This window comes from Tauraco erythrolophus, chromosome 1, assembly GCF_009769465.1.
Source record: "Tauraco erythrolophus isolate bTauEry1 chromosome 1, bTauEry1.pri, whole genome shotgun sequence".
NCBI lineage: Eukaryota > Metazoa > Chordata > Aves > Musophagiformes > Musophagidae > Tauraco > Tauraco erythrolophus.
Window position 1 is genome coordinate 75362666 of NC_141465.1, and position 23248 is coordinate 75385913.

At 42.6% G+C, this 23248-nt stretch overlaps 1 protein-coding gene across 1 annotated transcript in view; it reads left to right on the forward strand.

Annotated features, from left to right (window-relative positions):
• The first annotated feature begins 632 nt into the window (after positions 1-632).
• Positions 633-23248, forward strand: part of GGACT (gamma-glutamylamine cyclotransferase) — a 29440-nt gene continuing 6824 nt past the window's right edge. Inside the window, exon 1 of the mRNA XM_086611040.1 lies at positions 633-666. The gene's annotated coding sequence lies outside the window, so the exon portion shown is untranslated. The remainder of the gene's footprint in view (positions 667-23248) is intronic.

Sequence of the window (23248 nt, forward strand, 5' to 3'; positions counted from 1 at the left end):
AGGGGCTCCTCGGCTGGGAACTGGGAGGACGCCTGAAAAGGCGGTAAACAGCCACTTGGCACGTCAAAGCTTTAAAACTTTTGCTTCAGCAGACTCAAAATCAATCCGTCTACAGCCAAAATCCTCTCTATAGAGTAGTCAATGTCGCTATTATTTGGAGATAATAATAAGGGTTTTTTAAAGTTTTCTGAAAGCCAAACGTGGTGCCTGAGGCACGTTCGTTACAGGCGGGAGGGAAGGCCGGGGGGCTGCTGCTGTGGGTTCAGCCGCTGTTGCCGGGTTTTGGGGAACGGTTCCCCCCGGTGACCGCAGGGCGCTGCACCCTGCGCGACCGCGTTCGTAGCTGGCCCGGGCTGCCCCGCTCTCCGGGCCCGGCTGCCTGCTCTGCCCGGGCCTCCGCCTCCCCCCGGAGCACGCTCCGTCCCTCTGGCAGCCGGGCGGCTCGGGCGAACGACCCCAGCTCACCCCGGCCCGTTCCCCTCCGCCCTCGGACACCCGGCGCTGTCGCCGCCGGCGGCGGAGGGAGGGCAGGGCAGGCACCGCCCCCGCCCGCCCCGCGCCCAGCCCCGCCCCGCCGCCTACTCCCCAGAGAGGCGCCCCGGGACGGGCAGAAGGACGCGGTCGCGGGCGGAAGCGAAGGCGCGGAGGCAGCGGCAGCGCTGGCGAGTGAGTGCGGCGAGCGGCTGCCGGGGGGGGGGGGGGAGGCGGGCGCTAGGACCCGCGCCGCCGGGGCAGAGCGGGGCGGGGCCGCCCGCCCTCGCCGCTACGTGACGCGGTGGCCGCGCGCGGTTCGAGCGGCCGGTGCCGTCCGCGCGCGCCTCTTCCGCCGCTCCCGCTGACGCCGCCGGCGCCTCGGAGCCTCCTCGCGGCCAATGAGCCGCTCGCGGAGCCGCGGGCGCTCGCGGCGGGGGGCGGGGCTCCGCGGCAGCCGTCGGGCCGAGGCGTTCCCCCGGCGCCGCGCCGCCGGCGGCGGAGCGAGTCGGGGCGGGCGGGCGCCCGCCCCGGGCTTTCCGGAGGCCGCCGGTCCGGCCGGGGCCTCTCGGCGGAGGGGCAGCGGCGGAGAGCTCTGCCGGCGCTGCGGCGGGTGGAAGGCGCCCGCTGGCACCAGCGGAGAGCAGCCCGCGGCGCTTACCGGCCTGCAGGCTGAGGGCGGCGGAGGCGGGCCTGTGGGGCCGGTGAGGCAGCAGCGCGGCCCCTTGCCGGGCGGCGGCGGCGGGCGGGCGCTATGAGCGCCTTACCGCCCGCCGCCCCCGGCCACGGGGCCGAGAGCTCCCTCGCCGGGCGCCGCGCTGCCTTTCCGCCCGCCGGGGCGCCGGGCCCTTAGGGTGACAGACAGCGGTGTGGCTCGGTGCGCTGGGGCAGCTCCGGTAGCGCAGGCGGGTTCGAGGAGAGCTGCCCGTGACGCTGAACTCGAAACGGTGCCGGCGGGCCACGGCGGTGCGCCGTGCGTTCCTCTGGTGTTCTGATGCTGAAGAGCATCCTCCAAACAAAAGTGTTTGTTACGATCCAAACACTAATTTTAGTCACGTGCCTTTAGCCAGTAAGGATTAGTGGTGTGCGTTCGAAGAACAAATACCTAAACTAGAAGGAGAATAGAGAATATTCCCGATATAATAGATGAAGAGAAGCTATGACACCTGATACCTGTATCCTTAACGAGATAACCGTTCAGAGCATCAGTCTTTTTCCCTGCATTGCTTGGACAGGATATTTTCATTCCCTGCTTTTTCTGTATCCTTTTCCATTTTGGAGTTATGTAAACCTTTTGCTTTTGAATTGAGGTTCATTTAGCTGTATCCGTGTTAACTCCGGACAATTAACTTCTTCATTTTTTGCTTCAGGGATTTTTAATTTGTTAGTTCTGTAATTTTTGCCATGCTTTGAAAATACCAAGGTAGCAACTTATATAGAGCTTAACACACAGAGGCACAACTATAAATATTTCCATAACCAAGTTATTTCGTGTAGGACTGCGTGAAAAGTGGACTTGTTCCATATACTCTCTAGTTTAAGCAGGCAGTCAACCTAGAAAAGCAATTTCTTGACAATTAAAATTGTTCATTGCGTGACACAGGCCATTAAGAGCGGCTTTAAATTTTGCACATCTGAATGAAAAATGGGCATATTTCCATCTTTCTTCTCCCCTCCCCCTGAGAAAAGCATTAAAAACCTGGACTGTGTCTATAAAATGTATGTGTCCTTAGCTAGCACTCATCTCCTGCCCTTGCTCCATCATAGCTGTCAGTCATAGGAAAACTAACACGTCTTTTTACCAAAGTGTATGACGGCATTCTGTTGCCCTCGGTAAATAAAAGCTAAACAGAACAGATGTCTCTGTTACTGCGTGTCTCGAAACCTGAATTGTCAGGGGTGGTGCACGTTAAACCGAAAAATGAACTTGCCATACATTGCTAATGATGTTAAATCTACACTTTAATGGTGACAAATAGTAACTACAATATGCGTGTCGTACTTCATTTTGCTTGGGTTCCTGCAGACAGTTTGCTCCTCATGTTCCAAATTACTGTGGTGTTTTGCCTCAGCTTTGCAATCAAGTTTCTTTGGGCTTGTTCATGACTTTGTTTTGAGAACACAGCAATATTGGACAAAGCTTTGCTCGGTCACAGGAGAGAGTGTGTCATGTTGTTGATATCTGCCATGTCAGCTGCTCCTTATAATTTTGGTGACTTCTTTATATGTGATCAGAATTTTTTGCTGATCAATTTCTTAGAGCAATTCAGGGTAGAAATACTGCTTTGAATTCCTCAGTTATTGCTTTTTTGTCCTTCAGAAAAGATCATCATGTCAGTTCATACTTTCTTTCCTTAGCTGATTTTTGACGTGGAGAGCTAGGTGCCTCTGGAGAGTACAGAAAACCAAGCCTGGTTTTGCACCTGATGTCCTGCTGCCTTTCCCACCCGCTGTTAGGCTGAGCACAGCCTCTTCGCTTGAAAAAGTGTCATCTAGCTCTAGCCCTGCTCCGAGGGGGAGGCTGGGCTAGGTGACCTTCAAAGGTCCCTTCCAACCAATATTCCTCTGACTCAGTCTATATGTTTTCATGACTCCCAGTAGTACCCCAGCTACCTATTTGAAAGGAAGTTTCCTCTTGAAAATGACTTCCATCTGACTGCTGGTGTAATGATGATTTTTGCCTGTCCTGTTTCTGTTGTTCATGTGGCTGTGTTTGCTCTTCCTGGGGAACTTTTGGAAAGTGAGGTAACGTGACTTTGATCTACATTTTGAATTCGAGAGTGTAGGTACAGGTACCAAGGTGCAGTCATGAGAGTGTCGTGAAGTGAAATAAGGGAATAATAAATTCCGAGGGTATGTTGTGGCGTTTACATTCTGCTACTAGCTCTGGTACACTTTTAATCTGTGATGAATTGGCCAAATTATTTTTCTGTGTAATCATAAGCAGCATTAATAGTTACTGTTTGTAGCAAAAAATACACTTCATTTCACTGTAGTTTTTGTCGTCTTTTCCTATTCCTATTCATGTCGTCTTGTGTGTTTCTCCTGATCTATAAGCATATACTCTTTGAACTTGAACCTGGTCAAATAATTTTCATAACTCTCTGATTTAAGTAGAATTGAATGTGACACCTGCATGACATTTCAAGTGACATGAACTGCTTAAGCAGAGAACACTTGCCATGATAGCATGCGTTTTCGATATGAAATGATGTTACCTTTCTTTTCCCCATCTTTTAAAATACTGTTTTGCAGCATTGTGACAGAGAGGGTAAGTATAACATAGATAATTTAATAAGAGACAGAGGAAGTGCATGGATGTAGTCATGTCAATGAGTTTGCAAATTTAATACCCTTTTCATTCCACCTCTCTAAAGAGTGTACTTAATACCTTTTTTCTTCAGAAATAGCACTATTCAAGCAGTAGTAAATCACTGTTCTTAAATCAAAATCTGTAGCTATTTAGAATTTTCTGCTCTTTTTCACTCCAAGAGTTTAATTATACTTTATGGACTACATTTTATAGATCCAGCGCTCTCTTCCTCACTTCCAAAAACCAATTAACGCTAAAGAAGGACAGACTATACCAGCATAATATAACATTATATTGATTTACCATTACAGTGTTTTTCAAGAATGCCCTTTATGTTAAGGTTTTTTGGCCATTGTGATTTCTTTAAGCGTGTCGGCTATTTACTCTTAACATCTTGAGAAAACATATTCAGTGTCACTGCCACTCTTGATTTCTCTGTCTTACAGGACACTTTTCCTTTGGAATTACCCATATGACTCTCTCTGCAATGTTTTGACTGTAACTGCTCATGTCCTTTGCTAACAGCCAGAGTTACCATCATATTGCTGATGTACTGACAGAAGTTCTTAGCAACGTAGAATCATTTTTTGTCATCCCTTGCCTGAAATATTGCCTTTTTCCAGTGCTGTGTGATGCCGCTGTAACTGTGAGGGAGATCGTCCCACCTATGCCAGGCTGCAGCTGTGAGAGAGTATCTGTATTAGGATGATACTGCAATTTTAAATGTGTGTGCTATCAAATAACACCACAGTAATTACAAGTCTATTTTTCTTTATCTTCTTCCCTCCACTCACTTTGTCTAGCCTGATACAGTCCCACAACTTTTATCATAGTATAATTCATGTTGAGAGGGACCTCAGGAGTTTCTAGTCCAACTGCCTTATTCAAAGCAGGGTCACCTGTGTGGGCAGACCAGGCTGTTCAGGGCTTTATCCGATGTGTCTTGAAAACCTACAAGGATAGAAGCTACACAGCACCTCTGGGCAGCTTGCTTCAGTGTTTGTCTGCATCGCGAAAACCCTTTTCCTTGAATCCAGTCAGAGCCTCTCTTATTTTGGTGTGTACCTGTTGTTTCTCCAACTCCCACATCGACCTAGCTGCGTTTTCTGGATAACCCCCTCATAGGTATGGGAAGACTCCTACTAGGTCACCCCAAAGCCATCTCGTCTCAAGTTGAACAGGTCCAGTTTCCTGAGGTTCTTTCCCCGTGACCATCTGAACTCACTGCAGTTGCTTCCTTGTATTGGGGGGGTCTGAAACGGGATGCAGCATTGTAGGTGTGGTCTAATGAGTGTCAAGGACAGGGAGATCATCACTTCCCTCAATCTGCTGGCTGTGCTCCCCTTAATGCAGTGCAGGGTGCTTGCCTTTCTTCGCTGCTTTCTTTGTTCAGCAGGCTGTTTTCATGAGCCTTAAGGTAAGGACAAGTAAGGTAAATCATTGAGATGTCAGAGAAAATGTGGATCCCAGCCAGCATCATCTTGACTGCTGTACTGCACTTTTGGCTGAGTCCTGGCTCTCCAACAGCAGCCAGGGTTTTTGCTTTCCTATTAATGAGGAAGCAAATGTAGGTGCTCATTTCTCATCACAGGTCTAAAACTCTCACTGTTTACTTGCATATTCCACAAGTTTCAGGAATACCTATTGGCGTTATGTTACTTTCTGGTAACAGTATCATGGACAATTCAAATAGTGTTTTGGAATGGTAGTATAAAAGACTCCTCTTTGCTCCAAAATATTTTTTGCTGCTAATCTGGACTCAATCATCTATACTTTTATATCTCTCCATATCCTGGGTATCAGCCTGTACCTCTGCTGCTGCCTTCTGCATCACAGGGACTAAATGTTGTCTACATATCTAGTGAAATATGTCATTTAATGTATTTTGCCTTCTGGTAGGCAGACCAATTTGTGTACAGGATTTTAATTACTTTCAGGTTTTATTGTTTCTACTGACACACAGTACTGGTAAGAATTGTGGGTTTGTACCTCACCACTGGCCCTCTCTTTCATCTGCTTCTTTAGATGACAGACTTGCATTTGAATATGAGTTTCATTTATAGTTAGGGGCAAGAGATTTAGCTCACATCTCTCTACATCAATTGGTGAAGCCTGAATGATCCCCCCCTAGATTCCGAACTTTAGGAAATTAAAGTGAGGTGAATACTACCCTCTGGTTCATAAGAAGTTATTAATAGCACTCTTTCTGAATTCTTTTACATTGAACTCAAGTGTTTGTTGTTTAATTACATATTAAACAGACTACAATATGGACACTGAATTTTAGCACTAAAATCAGTAATGTAATTTTAATTATGTCTGTGAATTCTATCCACTGTAGGTTCTGTAGATAACAGTTTTGTTGTTGCTTGGATCTCAGAATGTGTGAATTTCTCTAGAAATTAAAGGTAACAGGTTAGATTATTTCCCATCAGGAGATGCACAGTCCACATGCACTGTAATACTGGAAGCTAGAAGGAAAATAGAAATAAAACTATTTTCTTCAAAACATTGCTGAGAAAAAAATATATTAGAAGTGCGACTGTAATTAGTGAGTGAGAAATAAGGGTCTTGTTCTGGTTTTGTGTTGGAAGAGTGGTGATTGTGGTGGGTTTCAATGACGTAGTGATGAACAGGGGATTGATGTTAGTTGTGATATGAGAGTAGGGCCATGACAGAATTTCATTAGCTAATAGCTTCATCAGAAGAAGTTACAGGTTGTTTTAATGTAGAGGGAAACGGTAGGTAGATAGGCCAAAGTGCATAAAGAAACTCACTTGAAGCTATAATCCTCTTGTCTTTAACTAATTTTCATTTTATTCTTTTAATTCTTTTGTTTGCTCTGTGTTTTTTAAGCTAATTTAACTAATTACATGACCCACAATTCACTGCGGGTGCTGGAATAAAACACTTCAGATTCTGGTAGCCCATAGTGTGTGCTTCAAGATCGAAAGGAAGGTTTTAAGGCTGTTTAATCGTTGATTTAACATCTATAGTTGCAATTCCTAAATAGAAGTTAGAAAATAATTGGTATCACAAGAAAGTGAACTTGCAGGCTCAAGTGGTTTGTGGGTTCAGAAGAGCAATTGGAAGCTGCTGCCCAGTAGAGTTACTGGTTCAGTGTCGACGTCCTTACAGGTGTTCAGGGAAGGGATATTAGCCCCTTCTTTGGGATCTCCCTAATTTTTAGGACACTGCCCATGCAGTCTATCTCCCCGCTGCTAGGCACCAGCCTTCTGTTTGTCCTCCTGCGTCACTCCTGTCCCCCTTTTGTGACGGTGTTCTTCTGGCCTCTGTTTTTTACTTATTTTCCTGTGCTCAAGGGGTTATTGGGCTGTAAACTGACAATATGTGGGATGAGTGCCAGAATACGCTCTATTGTATGGATTTACCAAACCCAGCTCACCTGGACCGAGACGATGTTGTTCTACAGAGAGGAAACAGGTTCTTGTCAGTGTTTCAGTCTGGGGAAAGATGGGATTCCTTCATGAGTTGTGTTAAAAGCTCATGGAAAAGGAAGAGAGGTGTTAGGAGGCTGGAGAAGGGGATTAATAACATAAGCATTCATAGTAGCAGATTGAAGAGAAAATTACTGGATTCAGATTTTTTACTATTGAGATGGGATTTAAGTGTGCAACAGGACTTGTTCAGAGATGAACTGTTATCAGAATACATGGGCGGAAAAATTGGAGGCAACTGAAGAGGAGGGTTTTAAGCAGTAGCAGTTGGGTACAGATGATCAGATGAGGGATGGAAAAAAAAAAAGAAAAAAATACTTGCCATGGTTGTCAGCTAAGATGTGATGGTCTTGGATTTATAGATAGAAGGATACAGGCATTAGGTTTCCTTATTCTCCTGACTGCATGCCTGCACAGGTGCTCAAGGGAGATTGTGGCTTGAAGCACAACTTAAGCCCAAACTTAGTCTGGGCAAAGGAGGAACTCTAAAGAGGATGTGACAAGCCTATGGAGATGAGAAAAGTGGGGGGAAAAGATTACTAGAGATTACTAGGTGGAAAATGTAATCCCAGAGTGAATGTCAGCATTTAAATATGTTCAACAGTGTATATCAATCGCTATTGATTTTCTTTGAGGCTGTGTTTTAGTGAAGCCATTAAAACTTAGATTTTCTGTAGAATGAGTAAGTGAGAACCTGAGCTCAGTGTTGCATAGTGTTTTCACTGACAGGGGATGGACTGCAGCACGTGTATGGAGTGTGGCAACATGTACTTCAAAGCAGTGCTTTAAAACTACATCATTTTGCACAACACAAAGTACTGCTTTGTCTTGTGTTGCCTGTGAGGCATGGAGATACTCTTTGGTGAGTATTGCCTTGGGATGTGGGCACAGGAGAATAACTACATTAAATTTAGATGGGACTGCACAGAGCCAAGCCTGCACTGTGTTAGGAAAATGTATAAATAACTGAGAAACTATATGAATGAAAGAAATGTTTTAACACAATTTTTGGAATGAAGCCCCAGGCTTAATTTTGCCTTAGCTGAAAATTACATAGGGAATAAATCCCAGCAGGACGCTTAGCGTACGCATACACGTTGCACACAGCAAACCGCTAACCTGCTCCAAGGCTGCACTGCTTGCTGTGATGTAGTTCAAATATAGCAGCTATGAAAACTTTCAGAACATTAATCCAGCCGCTGGCCAAATCTCACTAAAGCTTTCTGAAGCTCATTTCAAACATGCAAGGTAACACAAAGTTATATGCTTATGAACTTTGTCTGTTTGGGAAGGGTGTCTTTGAGGAAGGTGATATGAAGGGCTCTGAAAGAAGAATCTCTGCCTTCTGTGGGCTCTGTGGATAGAGACTTGTTCTCTTAACTGTTATCTCTAACAGGAGACAAATTCAAGAGAGAATGAGCATAAAAGAAAATCAACATTTCAGAGATGTAAATTATAGTTTAGGTTAATGATTTCTTTCTTTTGATTAAACTGTCCTAAGGCAGCAGGCCTTATTTCATGATTGTGGTTCCAGACATAATCATAGAATAGTTTGGGTTGAAAAGGACCTTTAAAGGTCACATAGTCCAACCTCCCTGCAGTGAGCAGGGACATCTTCAACTAGATCAGGTTGCTCAGAGCCCCGTCCAGCCTGACCTGGAATGTTTCCAGGGATGGGGCATCTACTGCCTCTCTGGGCAACCTGTTCCAGTGCCTCACCACCCTCAGAGGAAAGAATTTCTTCCTTATATCTAATCTAAATCTGCCCTCTTTCAGTTTAAATCCGTTGCCCCGTGTCCTATCACTACATACCCTTGCAAAAAGTCCCTCTTCAGCTTTCTCGTAGACGTCCTTTTAGGTACTGGAAGGCTGCTAGAAGGTCTCCCTGGAGCCTTCTCTTCTCCAGGCTGAACAACTCCAACTTTCTCAGCCTGTCTTCATAGGAGAGGTATCAATTTCTCAGTGATGTGATTATGTAGTTATGTGAAGTTTCAGAAAACCTGCTTAACAGAAACAAAACATCTTAGAGAAGACAAACAGGTGCAGTTAAGAGAGAAAAGAGATTGTTGGTGTTTTTTCATCTTTCTAGTATGGATCTTCTTAATGAGATATACTGGCTGTTTTTTCCTCTCCCTTCTATTCTTGTTTATATTTACCTTTATTTATCTTGTCGAAATATCAAGAAATTTAGGTCAAAATGTTTCTGGATCCATCTGTTCATCTAGTCTGTTCTTTTACTGCTAGTAGTTATTTTATCTTTTAATTAAGTATGCTGAATGATGGTTTGCTACATTACTGGGTGGCATCAAGTATCTTTAATTTTGTACATGATGAACTTACTAATGCAGAGAAGTGTGTTGTTTTTTTTTCTAATTTCTATATATCAAAACAATGGTTTAATCTTCTTAATTTGTTGAGTTGTAGTCTGTATGTCTTATCTGTAACTTCTGTTTCACTGTTGTTTTAGGTGAAAAGTCAACTAAGCTCTATAATTTAGCTGCCTTACCAGAGGTATATTATTATTATCGCTGTCATATTATGAATACAGGAAATGTTTATTCATTGACACAGTGATCCATTTCAGTTTTGAATCTTGTTAATTATAGTTACTCTTTTGGTATAAGAACTTTGTGCTCTAAATCTTATGACAAACTTGAAAAATTATCAAGTCCATGACTGACCTTTCAATTCTAGGTTCATCAAGTATGTTTTAATTTTTAGTATGTTATTTTTTTGTGGTTGACCATCAGTGTTGATGTAAATTGATTTTGAAGCAGGATCTGCAGAATGGTGCAGCAGACATATGACCTGGCAAACTAGAAGGAAGGAGCTGACGATACTGTCTTTAGGATAATTTGCCTTTCATGACTCTGCCAAATCAGGTGATTTGGTTTCACATCAGACAGGTCAGAAATGAATCTATTGGGCTAATTTTTGAGATTGTATGTGGGACGGAATATTTCTTTGACATCCCTCCCACCACTCTCCAGTTCTCTACGCCAGCCCAGTAAGACCACTAGCCCAACTACGTTATCAGCTGGATTTTTACTTTAGGTAGTAGTGGTACTTTGGGAGCGTGTTTAGGGAAGAGTGTTAGGAAATCTTTTCGGTGACAGTGGAGCAGATAGTCTGTGAACAAATTTGTGTGCAAAATTGTTTCCTGTATGTCTAGAAAACTAGCAGTGTGTCTTGTCTACAGTTGCCACATCGGCAGCTTGGAGGAAAACTGCAGGAGGGTATAGATTTTTAAATACTCTGTATCAAAGTGATTTATCTCACCAGCTTGCTATCAATAAAACAACTAAAATAAAGTGTATGCCTATAAACAAAATATAATTTATATTTTAAAAATCTGTAATAAATAGCAATCATTTCAGAACTACTTGAGATTAAAGTATCTCATATCTGTGATCTAGAAACAGTGTTTGAGAAGAGAAATAGACAAAACTGAGAGAAGGCCTGTTTTTTTAGATTCAGATTTATAGCTGCCTTTACGTACAATATGTGAAACAGAATGGCTGTCTTGGAAACCCTGAAGGGCACAAGTGTGTGTAGCTTTCTGAAGCAGAAGCTTCAGAGAGGAATGGTAGCAGTGGGCTGTGCAGCTGCTCTTGAGGCCGTGGCGGTGCAGCCCTGGGTTGTTCTTGCACTTTGCCGTCTTGCAGTACTTTTATCAGCCAAAGCTGTACAGCTGGCCTGGCACTGCTCTGCCTTCCAGCCAGACCTGCCTCGTGCGTGCCAGATCCAAGCAAAGCCAGCTTCACAACTAATGACAGTCTTTGACGACGCCATCTCCTAGAAAGTAGAAAAATTAGATTCCTGCCCTCTGCCCCGAGGGCTCTAACTCACGTCTCTTAGGAGCATTTGGTCTTGTTTGGCCTTTTGAAGCTGGATCACAGCGCAGGAGGCAATGCAGGATTCGTGGGGTCGGAGAGCGTTCAGTGTAGTGCCTCAAGGTTATATCTCTGAGTGTATTTGGGAGGTGTTATGTGGAGTGGGAACGGGTGGGAATCCAACATTTCATTCTCTCTTTTCAGGGTTATTGCTCTTTGGGAAAATAAATCTCAAAAATCAAGTAATTGTATCGGGCACCGTCTATATACAGGCAGGGAGCGGAATCTAGAAATCTCTTCTTGAGATAGTGGGAATCTAATGACTGGACCACAGAATCACTCTCTTGCAGTCTCCATGAGTCTAGCGTTCTTTCCATGCATAGCATGTGAATCAAACTGCCTTTTATTTTTACTTTTTAAAGGGAGCAGAGCTAAGAGTTTGTCTCATCCAGGTCCTTGGCAAAGGGCAAGTTTGGCAGTAGTAGTGTTGTTTCTGGTAGACATTTGACTGACCTGCTGTTGAAGATAGTCAGTAGTGAAGGATTCCCAGCCTTCCTGGATGGTCTAGGCTCTTCCTAGGCATTGTACTTACCATTATAACTTACCATTAGATGGTTAATCTTTCCTAATGTACATCTTTGGAATTTAAGCTTATTAGATCTTCTGTCCAAGTACATGCTGAAAGAAGCTTACAGCCTCTTTTTTTCTATCACAGTATGCTTTCATATACTTAAAGGCACGAGCCTGTTTTCTCTAAAGTGATCACAGTACGGTCTTCCCCCCCCCGCCATAGGTTGTGGTTTCTTGACCTGTGGTTGCTCTCTGTCTCTTTTCTGTCCAACTCATCCCATTCCTCTAGAAGTACAATGGTCAAAGCTGGACATACTACTCAATTTGTGACCAGACCAGAGCAGGAGATTATGTTCATGTGTTTTACTAGTGGTGCACTTGTTTGTATGTAAACATTAGGATATTTTTTTCCAACAGTACCACATTGTTGACTCATGTTGAGTTCATGATCACAGTAACTGCCAAATTTCTTTCTGCAGAACTGCTGTTACAGTAGTCTTTCCCCAGATTTTGTTTATGCAGTTGATTATTCCTGGCTAATCTTAGAACTCTGCACTGGCCTTACTTGAACTGTCTCGTCAGCCTTGTGCACAGCCTTTTGCATTGTGGCATTACCTGCATCTTTCACATCATTCAGTATTTTCATTACTAGTGTTTCTCTGCTACTAGAATTAATATAACAAAATTTGTACATATATCCAATTTGAGATGAACCTCTGATAAATATTAAATAGTTTTTTCTAAATAGCTTTTTACCTAAGTACCAACAGTTCTTGTTCAGTCATGTTTTTCTAGCTTGCTTGTGGGAATATCATGAGCAAGAGTGTCAAAAGTTCTACCAAGGTCAAGGTAAATAACTAGTATAGATCAAGATCATAGAATCATAGAATGGTTTAGGTTGGAAGGGACCTTAAGGATCCTCTAGTTCAAATCCCCCTGCCATGGGCAGGGACACCTTCCACTATATCAAGTTGCTCTAAGCCTCAGATGATTGCTTTTCAGCATCCACACATCTTACCAACTGTAGCGGTAGGAAACTACCTCTGTGCGTATTCTAAATGTTAGATTTTATTGCTAGAAGGTCTGCATTCCTTCTTTCTTCCTTAGGAGCTAACATTGGAAATAGTGGGTGTCTCCTAGGTCTGTCTTGGCAGTCCCTTCCAGATGAACGTCACCCAGGCAGTTTGGGCTGCTCAGCCTCACCCGCTGAGCGCAGGGTGGGCAGGAGATGTCAGCCCACTCTGCTGAGCAGCTCTAGGCAAACCTGTGTGACGTGTATTCCTTCACCAGTTGTACTTCTGCTCCTGTTCATGTCAAGTTTAAGGACGTTCAGATTCAGTGACCACTGAATGCTTGTATCTTTTGGGAAAAAATGGGAGAAAGAGGTCCTTTAAGATCTGTGTGGTTTTGTATTTTTCCCTTTTAAAAAGGGATGAGGGGCTAGAGAGTCTTGAAATAATTGATGCTTTATATTAAGGAAAACTTCTGGTGTTTGTTGTTTTTATTTTTTTGTTGTTGGGGTTTTTTTGTTCTGAAATGCTGCAGAAGCTGGAGAGAACAAGTGGTGGTGTTACACTAAATAAATCATGCATGTAAAACCTGTCTAACTCCATTAGCCCAGCAGACTTAGCTAGTCTCTTTTAAAAATTATTTGTTTATGTTAACATCCATTTAAATCAAGCAATTGGGAGAAAATCTCCTTTTTATTAATGACTTAGCCTTCCTCTTCTCAGGCTTCAGCCTTTTTTCTGCTTTTCATGACTTTTTTTCCTTTATATGGGGTTATGTGACTTGATAGCAGTATTCAAGGTTGTGTTGCTTGCCTGTCTTCCTTTTAGGTCATTTGACCTTCTGTCATCAAAAGCTGCCTCCCCCCGGTAAGTTGAGAGGTACCTTGCTGGAGCATGGGGATCTCCTCCAAACATGGTCTATGGATCCTAGATATGTGTTCACCTGAAAATAATCTCTGTATTAGTGCTAGACTTCTTTTTCTGGCTTGAAAATCCACAATGGTTGGACTAAAACCTGAAAAACCCATACCTATAGGAGTCCCTATATCTTACTGAAAAAATACTGAAAGACAGTATGACTTTTGGAAAGTCTGCTGTAGAAAACTTATGTGTGATTAGTGGAAGGGAAGTGTCAGTCTGAATATGTTTTTACAAAGTGAATTACAAATATCTTGACCAGATCTTCCTCTGTTTTCTGATACATCATTTTCTTCCAAAATAGAATCAGAACCAATAGGTTCTGAAATCTCTAAAGTATCGCACCTGTTTGTCATAATACAGTATTTTCAATCTTCCCTGTCTAACAAGTTATGACTCTTCTTTCAGAAGTTCAGGATTCTTTCACTAATTTGTTTGAAAAACTATATTTAAAAAAAAAACCATAACACAACTTAAGTCTTACACCAGTTGCTCTAACTGGCTGCCATAATTCCATTTGGGTTTTGAAATAAGCATCAAAAGCTGAGGAAGCTTTTATTCTCTTATGCCCATTGTCTAAAGTTTAAAGCAAATGAATACGTGTACTTTCTTCTTATTTTAGTGAAACATGGGGCCACCAATTCTGAGTCCCTTTGCATTTTCCATGAATTTGTCAATTTTTATCAGCTGTCTTGCTGATAGAGCGGAAGGAAGAAGAGAATGAGATTAATTACATCTTCTTTGCTATTTAATTTTTTATGTAGTATCTTGGAGATCCAAGGAGCTCCAAACAATAATCAATCAAAATCACTCTCTTCTGTCTATTCTCAGTGAAACCGTCATAATAACCCATTAATACAGCCCTAGACTAGACAGAAAAGTAGTGATTAGCCAGTGCAAAAATTTATTGCAATTAACAAAATTCTAGTGTAGCAGAAGTCACCAGTTAAAGCCTTTTTGCAAAACAGATGTAGAATTTAGCTTGCTCAAAATACAGGGATACAGCAGAATTGTCACTTTGCTTCAGGCCTTTTTTTGACCTTGACTAAGGGATAAAGGCTTTTAGACACCTTGAGTTTCAGTTTTTAAATGACCTGTCATGGTCAGTTAACTGATAATGTATCATTTAACCACAAAAATCGTCTGTGTGCATCACTTCCCATAATTTTCTATGGTTCCGCGTCTTTTGAAGTATTACTGCCTTAAAATCAAAGCGCATGCACACAACTGCAGAGCATTTTAGAAATATACAGCGTTATTCTGGTGACACCAGGTGTTGAAAGCAAAAAATGTAATGCATTATGTATTCAGAAGCATTCTTTATTAATTGAGAGTTACTATTGGGTAAAGAGTGAACTCATGAAGGTTTGTAGTTTGACAGGCATTTGAGTTACTTGTTTTAAAAGAAATGTTCACGTGTTGAAAATCAGAAGTGATTTGTTCATTACTTGTCTTTTGAAGCCATATCAAAAAGACAAAATGAAATTCTTGTATGGTTTCTTTTCTTCCTATGTCTTAAGTAATGCACTGTTTCTTGATTTACATCTAGTGTAACTCTAATTATATTATTTAATTTTTCTTTAGTTAATTAGCATCACTGAGTATTTGCGTAAAGAATGCAGAAGTAAAATTAACTGAGACTTCCAAATGTCCCTAGATGCTGTCTGTAAAATCTGCGAAAAATAGTGTTCAGAATAATAACATATTCCTGTAATTTGGGGATTGGGAGTTACCAGTGACTGCTGTACTACACGGTATTTGGGCAGGGGGAGTGGCACTGGGAGGGCAGTGATTGATTTGTTCAAGAACTGAAATGTAACTTTCTATGGCCAAGTTGGACTAAGCAGTTATTAAATAGTTTTGTGCCTTTTCAGCATTGTATGGATAATGTTTATCTTTAAAATTTTCAGTTAACATCACCTTAAGTCCAAATTAATCTGTAAAATCATCCCTTCTTATTTCAGCTTTCCATTGTGAGATGTGTTTGGTGTGAGGGTGTACAAGTGTTCACTCAGAACTACCTCTTGACACTGCCAGGGCATAGTTGCTACGAGCCAAGACCTTTCCCTGGAAGCAGTCTGTTTTCAAAAGCACGGTGCCGACTTCTCTGTGGTATTTAGTGGAGGCTCTTCTCTTTAGTTGTGACATAAAAATAAATTATAAATGGTGGTTGTAAATTTACTTGAACTTAGCAGAAAGTTGCTAACAAGAAGAGCAGTTGGTTTTATACTGTATGTCAGTTTGTGCTGAGAGGAGGTGGGTGTTGAAAATGTCTGTTGATCCCAATGCAAGAATGAAGTTTTCACTTAGAAAGAAGTCTTAAGGACTTGTTCTTCCTGTCCTACTCATCCTGTTTGCTGATGCTGAAATTGGAAAAAGTAAAGGATAAGGAAGTGAATTGGAGGATACTCGACATATTACTAGGTATTTGGGACCTGTTTGGAGAGGTGGGATCCCAATAAAGCCCATTGCAGCAGGTATGAGCTGAGCAAGCCCTGGAAAAGGATTAATATAGTGTTTCCATTATCACTTCTGCCTCACATCCCATAGTATAGGCAGTGGATACTAGTTTGGCAGGTACACTTTTCACACCAAAATCTGTGCATCCGCTTCGGTCTGCTCTGTTGCCTACTAATGTAGCCCATTTAGCCAGGCTCTTTTCTCATAATTTTGTCCCATGTTTGGGGTGTGTGAGGAGGCTGTTGTGGGGAGATGTTAAAGCTAGTCGGAGGATATGCTAATTTGTACATAAGGCTTAATCACCTTCGCTTGAGATCTGCTGTAGTCCTGAATCATAGAATGGTTAGAGTTGGAAGGGACCTCAAAGATCATCTAGTTCCAACCCCCCTGCCATGGGCAGGGACACCCTCCACTACACCAGGTTGCCCAAAGCCTCATCCAACCTGGCCTTGAACACTTCCAGGGATAGGGCATCTACAACTTCTCTGGGCAACCTGTTCAGTGCCTCACCACCCTCTGAGTGAAAAATTTCTTCCTTATATCTAATCTAAATCTGCCCTCTTTCTAAATCAGCTACATCTTGAGATCTAGCTTGAGACATCCAGAACATTTTATATTGTCATATTGCCTTGTCTGCCCTCTGTGCCACTTTTCCCAACACAAAGTCTAAATCAATGGATAGGTGTAGTGGGACGCTCTCCTAGATATTTGAATGCCTTAAGGTATGTGAGTTTGCTCTGATATGCACTCAAAGTAACTTTGAAGACTTAATATCCCTAGAATGCTGTTTTTCAGCTACTCTATATGCTGTAGTGATGCAGGAACCTGTTGCAGATAGAAACCACTTGGTTTGTAAAAGTAAAATTCTTCACAAAATTACCTAGCACTGGAAAATATGAAACTTTTAGGCACATAGGGCCACCTTGAAATCATTAAATACAGACATCGTAACTGCAGAAAATGAAGTACTAGATGCTTGCCCTAAGATAATGCAACTCACACAACTATAAAAAGAGTAACAGTCTGTATTCGCAAGTCTAAGCCGTTCCATCTCTCATTTTTAATCTATGAAGTAGAGTGATCAAGGAAACAACCAACTTTCTCTTCTGTGCATTTGTTGAACCTTTTATTGATGTTTCTGAGTACAGATGAGGTCACTTTCTTGAGATTTTTCTAAATTAGATTTTACTGTTACCTTTTGTGATGTCTCCAGTGTTTCCTTGAAATACTTGTTCCAGTTGTGCTGCCCTTTTACAACCATGTCATCTTGGTGGCTGGCACAGGTGTCTCTTGTAGTTGATGAAGACAATGTCCTGTGCTGGTATTTACTTCCAATATCTATGTGCTCATTCCTGCGAGAAGAGGGAAATCTTTGAATGGGAATGGTTGGTAAATGAGCATGTGAATTTCTGAGGACTGCAAAACATACATGATTGTTCTTGAGTATTATTTTCTCCTGGCCTACAGCTTGGCTTTGTTCACTCATCATTCCGTGATCAACCGAAATATACAAGAGTGTTTCCTTTTATGAAAAGGTCACCCATCTAGTTGGCCAAGAGAAGCCAGTAGATATGGTGATTTTGGATTTTAGCAAAGCTACTTCTGGACAAAATGTCAAGCATACAGCTAGACAAGTCTATAATACGTTGGGTGAGCAATTGGCTGATGGGTCAGGCTCAAAGAGTTACAGTAAATGGGGTTACATCAGGCTGGTGGCCAGTCACCAGTGGGGTTCCCCAGTGCTCAATTTTAGGGCCAGTGTTCTTTAACGTTTTTATAAATTATCCGGACACAGGAATCAAATGTACATGAAGTTTGTTGGTTATCCTCAACTAGGAGGAGCTGTGGACTCTCACAGGGGTAGAGAAGCCTTACAGAGAGATATGGAGAGACTAGAGAGCTAGGTGATCACCAACCATATGAAATTTAACAAGAGCAAGTGCGAGATGCTCCACCTGGGATATGGTGATCCTGATTATATGTACAAATTGGGGGATGAGAAGTGGAAGGGTGGCCCCAAGGAAAGAGATCTAGGGGTCTGGGTTGATGACAAGTTGAGTATGAGTCAGTGTGCCCTGGCAGCCAAAAGAGCCAGCCGTGTCCTGGGGTGTATCAAGCACAGCATAGCTAACCAGTCAAAGGAGGTGATTGTCCCACCCTGTGCTGCACTGGTGTGGCCCCACCTCAACTACTGTGTGCAGTTTTAGGTGCCTCAATACAAGAAGAACATCAGACTATTAGAGTGTGGCCAGAGGAGGGTGACCAAGATAGTGAAAGGCCTCAAGGGAGGAGCGGCTGAGGTTACTTGTTTTCTTCAGCTTGGAGAAGAAAAGGCTGAGGAATGACCTACATTGAGGCTACAACTCCTCAAGAGGGGCGGTGGAGGAGGAGGTGCTGATCTCCTCTGTCTGGTGACCAGGGATAGGATACGAGGAAATGGAATTAAACTGTGTCAAGGGAAGTTCAGATTGGACAGGAAAAGGTTCTTCACCAAGAGGTTGGTCGGTCACTGGAACAGACTCACCAGGAAAGTAGTCATGGCACCAAGTCTATCAGAGTTAAAGGAGCATCTGGATGATGCTCTTAGTCATATGATTTAATTTTAGGTAGTCCTGTGAGGAGCAGGGAGTTGGACTTGATGATCCTTATGGGTGCCTTTTAACTTGAGATAGTGTGTGATTCCTTCATTGCCTTCAAGTGATGAGTCCCCAGAAGTTCTTGTCAGTGGTCTCTAAGCATATGTTTCTGGATCTTGTATCACGAAAAGCCGTCGTATTTCAGTTACACAGTTCATAGGCCATCCAAAGTCAGCAGCATGAGCCGGTCCTCCTCAGGATGCATCGCACACAGGTGTGGTAGGCACATAACTACTTGCTGTAGCAAGACCACTAATAAACAAAATAACATTGATTCCTGAGGAATATGAAACTTCTGTCTGTGCTCATTACTTCTTATTTTAATATAGTCCCTTATAATCTTCCCTTAACTAACTCCTCATTCATATACAGTTCTTCTCTATGACTTTTATCTGGAGGTATTTTCACTGACTATTAAATAAAGTATTTTACTTGACTCTAAGTCCATTGTGTACCCTTGTCAAAGGAGGTTGTTTTCGTGACATTGGTCTTTTTTTGTGTTCAGAACCATATTGGGTATTATTCCCCTTACTCACTTCCAGTACTTGATTCTGTTCTTCTTACTTTATGAAGTTAGTAACATAAATTCCTTCTCAAAGGTCACTGAAAAGAGGCTGCACAGCATGTATAAGGCTATTTCATTTATAAAAATATTTAATTTGTAAATAATTCTGCCTCATATAAATGTCTATATAATTCAGACAAATATTATATAATGTTTTCCTCTTACAGCCAGACCTCCTAGTTTAAGATGCCTTTCATTAAGGCTGCCTTCCAGGGATCCTGGACATTGCCAAGGAGACCTTCAATTAGAGTAAATTCTACATGCCATCATAAAACTAAAATAGCTTTTTCTGCAATTGCAAATATATATCTAAGTAGAGATATGGAATTACTTCCATCAGTATTTCTTGTGAGCCCCTTGTGGCTGCAGGAGATTCAAGGGCTTGTGTAGCTGGTTTTCCTTGTTCTTCAGTAAATACAGACCTGTGTTAAATTTTGCATCAGACTACAGAACCTCTTTCCACATCAGACACCAAACATTTTATTCAACACATCCTTATAGGACACAAACAAACAAATTGGGAATTTCTTGTCTTTGGGCTTGTCTCTGACTCTACAAGGCAGAGGGATATTTGAGATTCTGGTCAGTATGTTTTCTGGATCTGAAAGCAATTACTCCAGTGCCTTGCTGAGTGCCATTTCAGGCTTTTTTGGATGCCCCCAGAATATGTACTTTTCTTCTGTGTAGAAGATAGCAAGCCAGTAAATGTATTTACTTTGAGAAAGGATGCTTTTCCTGTTGATGAAGAAGGAGATGAGGTATGTTTCACATTTCTTTGCAGGACTTTGCAAGTCCTTCTTGGAGAAAAAAAATCAAGACCAGGACAGTTGAAATAACTCATTAGTTTTCTTTTCATGAGGATCTGTGACTTTTTTATCTTTTCTCTAGTAAACTCTGTACTAATTTCTAAGCAGAAGTGATATGCCTCAGTGGGACTGAAGTAATTACATACATCTGTTCATGGTTCTTTGTAGTTTCGATTTGGTGTTCTGTTTTGGATTGTATTTTCTTACCTTTTATTATATTAGAAAATGGTGGAAGAGATTTGTTGCCAAGATATGGACTGGGTTTTTATTTTTGACTTGTATTGAGCTGCAAGCTGAAATTCACTTACCAAACAAAAGTATTTTTATTAAATAGAACTACTTGCATAGCTTATCAAAGTAAGACTTCTATACACATTTAATTAAATAGGCAAATAAAATAACTGCAGTTAGTGAATTAGAATAGAATCATAGAACCATTTAGGTTGGAAAAGACACTTAAGGTCATCGAGTCCAACCATTATCCTCACACTGCCAAGTCCACCAGTAAACCATGTCCCTAAGTGCCACATCTATACATCTTTTAAATACGTCCAGGGATGGTGACTCAGCCATTTCTCTGGGCAGCCTGTTGAGCTGATTTGTTTTGTTACCAGTATGTCACATATTAAATATGCTTTTCCACAAATCTGATTCATAGACTGAAAAGATGGTACAAGCCTCTTTTCTTTAAAAAAAAAAAAAAAAAACCAACACCTCCTCCCCCCAAAAAAATAAAAAACACACATGCATCCTCCAGAAAAAAAAAAAAAACAAACATAATCAGTTTCTTAGCTTTAAAAAACTTGACCTCAATAAATTAAATAAAGCAGAAGGAAAATATTTCTGTATGTCACAGAAAGAATGTCTGTTGACATTTTTTCATCTTTTCGCATTTTCCACTGTTTGTCCAATGGCTGTCTCCCGACCAGTGGCTTGACTTGCTGTAGCAGCAAACCGGTGATTCTACAATTCTCCTTTATTATTGTATGTATACTCCACTTTTCCTCTTGTGCACCCTTAGTAACCTCAGCTGTGGTCATCCAGATGTCAAGAAGGGCTTCTTCTTCCACTGCTACCTAGTGGCATGCATACAAATAGAAAAGCAGTAACATTAGTGTATGTTCTATATGTATAACATACACCATGTTATCCACCACCCCTTCCAAACCTCACAAAATTCGTACAACTCTGCTTCCAAGCAAACATGCTTGGCCATTACCCCATGCCATCTGTACCCTTCCTGCTTGAATATTTAAAATATTGTTTGTGTTTAAATCTGTTGATTCCTTCAGTACAGCTGGTTTTAATCTTCTTCTCTGCTTTTTCGTGAGCCACTGACACTTTGCAAGCAAAGCGTGGCTCTATGATGCAAATTCCTTGTGTGTACACATGGATGCTGTAAATCTGTATGAATTACTTTTCTTTGGCCCTTAAAAGCAGCCTGTAGTTCCCCAAGGAATCGGAGGCTGAAAAAAACAGTCTGTTGGGATTTTCCGATGTGTCATTTCTGCCACGTTGGTCAAAGGTTTGTGTTTCAGTAGTGGGTCCGTACTGGGGTAGGTAGGCGGTTTCCGGAGGAAAAGTCATTCAGTGTTACGTGACGCTGTTCCCAGATTTATACCTGGATTTTCCCTTTGGCTCGTTTAGCGGAGTAGCTTTGGTTTCCCAAGCACACCTGCACTTTCGTTGGGTTTTTAGCGAGGTTGGGGGCTCCGTGTGGCAGCGAACACTCTGCACGGTGCTGGTCGGCTGTGGCACCTTGGCCCCATGGAGCTCATCCCGCAGAGCCGTCCTTCTGCTGCCCGTGGAGCCACTTGCCGGAGCAGCTGGGGAGCCCGACTGCCGTCTCACCTGGGCAGAGCCCGTCTCAACGGCAGCCCCGCGCTGTGGCACCGCCAACACCACTGGAGCACCGGCGTGAGATGGCCTCTGGAGCCACGGGCTCCTGCCAGCAGGAGGCTGCTGATGCTGAATGATGGGGTTTTATTTCACATCTCCTTTCCAGGCTCAGTCACGCTGCTGAGGGATGAGGGGACGGTGCTGTGCCATGACCTGGGCACCTCTCCCCTCCTCACAGAGTGCCGCTGTGTGGCTGTTCTCCCATTTCCCATCTGGAAAGGCACCTCACGACCTCGCGCAGACCCCGTCTTTTCTCCCTTCCCCTTCTCTCTCTCACCATCTTTTCAGTGTAGACAAATACGTTCCCATGCCTAGGTACTCAAAGCGTTCGACGTGTTTTGCGGGCCGGGATGCTCTTCTCCGTCCAAAACAGCGAACGGACCGCTCCGGGTATTGGCATGTAAATCAGTGTGCTGACCTCGCGGGGACACCATCCAAGCTGCAGGCTTGTCCCCAGTTTCAGGATGTCGACGGTCTGAAACCCTGGGCTACGCTCTGCATGTCAATGATGGAAACCACTTCACATTCACGGTAGCGTTCGGAACGGTGCCGGCAGCAGGGCTGGCATAGCAGGGCTGCCCTATCAAAAGTTGTTTTCTACTTTTTTCCTGTAACAGCCATCTGGCGTTTAAAGTTAATGCTCCAGTTTTTGGTGGTGGGTTGGTTTTTTTTCCCCCCTTTTGTGCAGATGTAACAGTTTTAGCTTCTGTACTAAAGGTGGAAAGATGAGATGTGTCTATGTATGTCATTTAAATTAATTGTCATGTACTTGAAACAGCATCATAAGGACTCACCGTGCTGAGTGGGATTTTGAGAAGCCATCTAGTCTGCTACCTTTCCCTAAAGCAAGATTTAACTATAGCATCCATGATAGTTTGGACAAATACTTATTTTTTAAGAGTTGATTTCCAAGACTTCAACACTGTTGGACTATTCAGTAAACACTTCACGCCCCGTTTGCCATTCAAGAATATGATGCTTGAGGTATCGTCATATTCTTCCAAACTATTAGCAGTCAAAAAGGTGTTGTGGGAAAGGAGCGGGAAGGAAACAGGAGACATGATTTATATCCTTGTATAAATCTGTGGTTTATCCATCCTCAAGTATTTCGGTTTTGCTTTCCCTATCTCAAAAAACTATAGGAGAACCAGAAAAGTTAACAGGAGGAGGTGGCAAACATGATCACAATGAAGGAGTGTTTTCTGTTGTTAAATACACTTGGACTCATCAGCCTAGAAGAGAGCAAGAGCTGAAAAAGTACTCGGTGGCACTGACGAGATGCACTGAGGAGACCCCTGGCTCAGAGGAG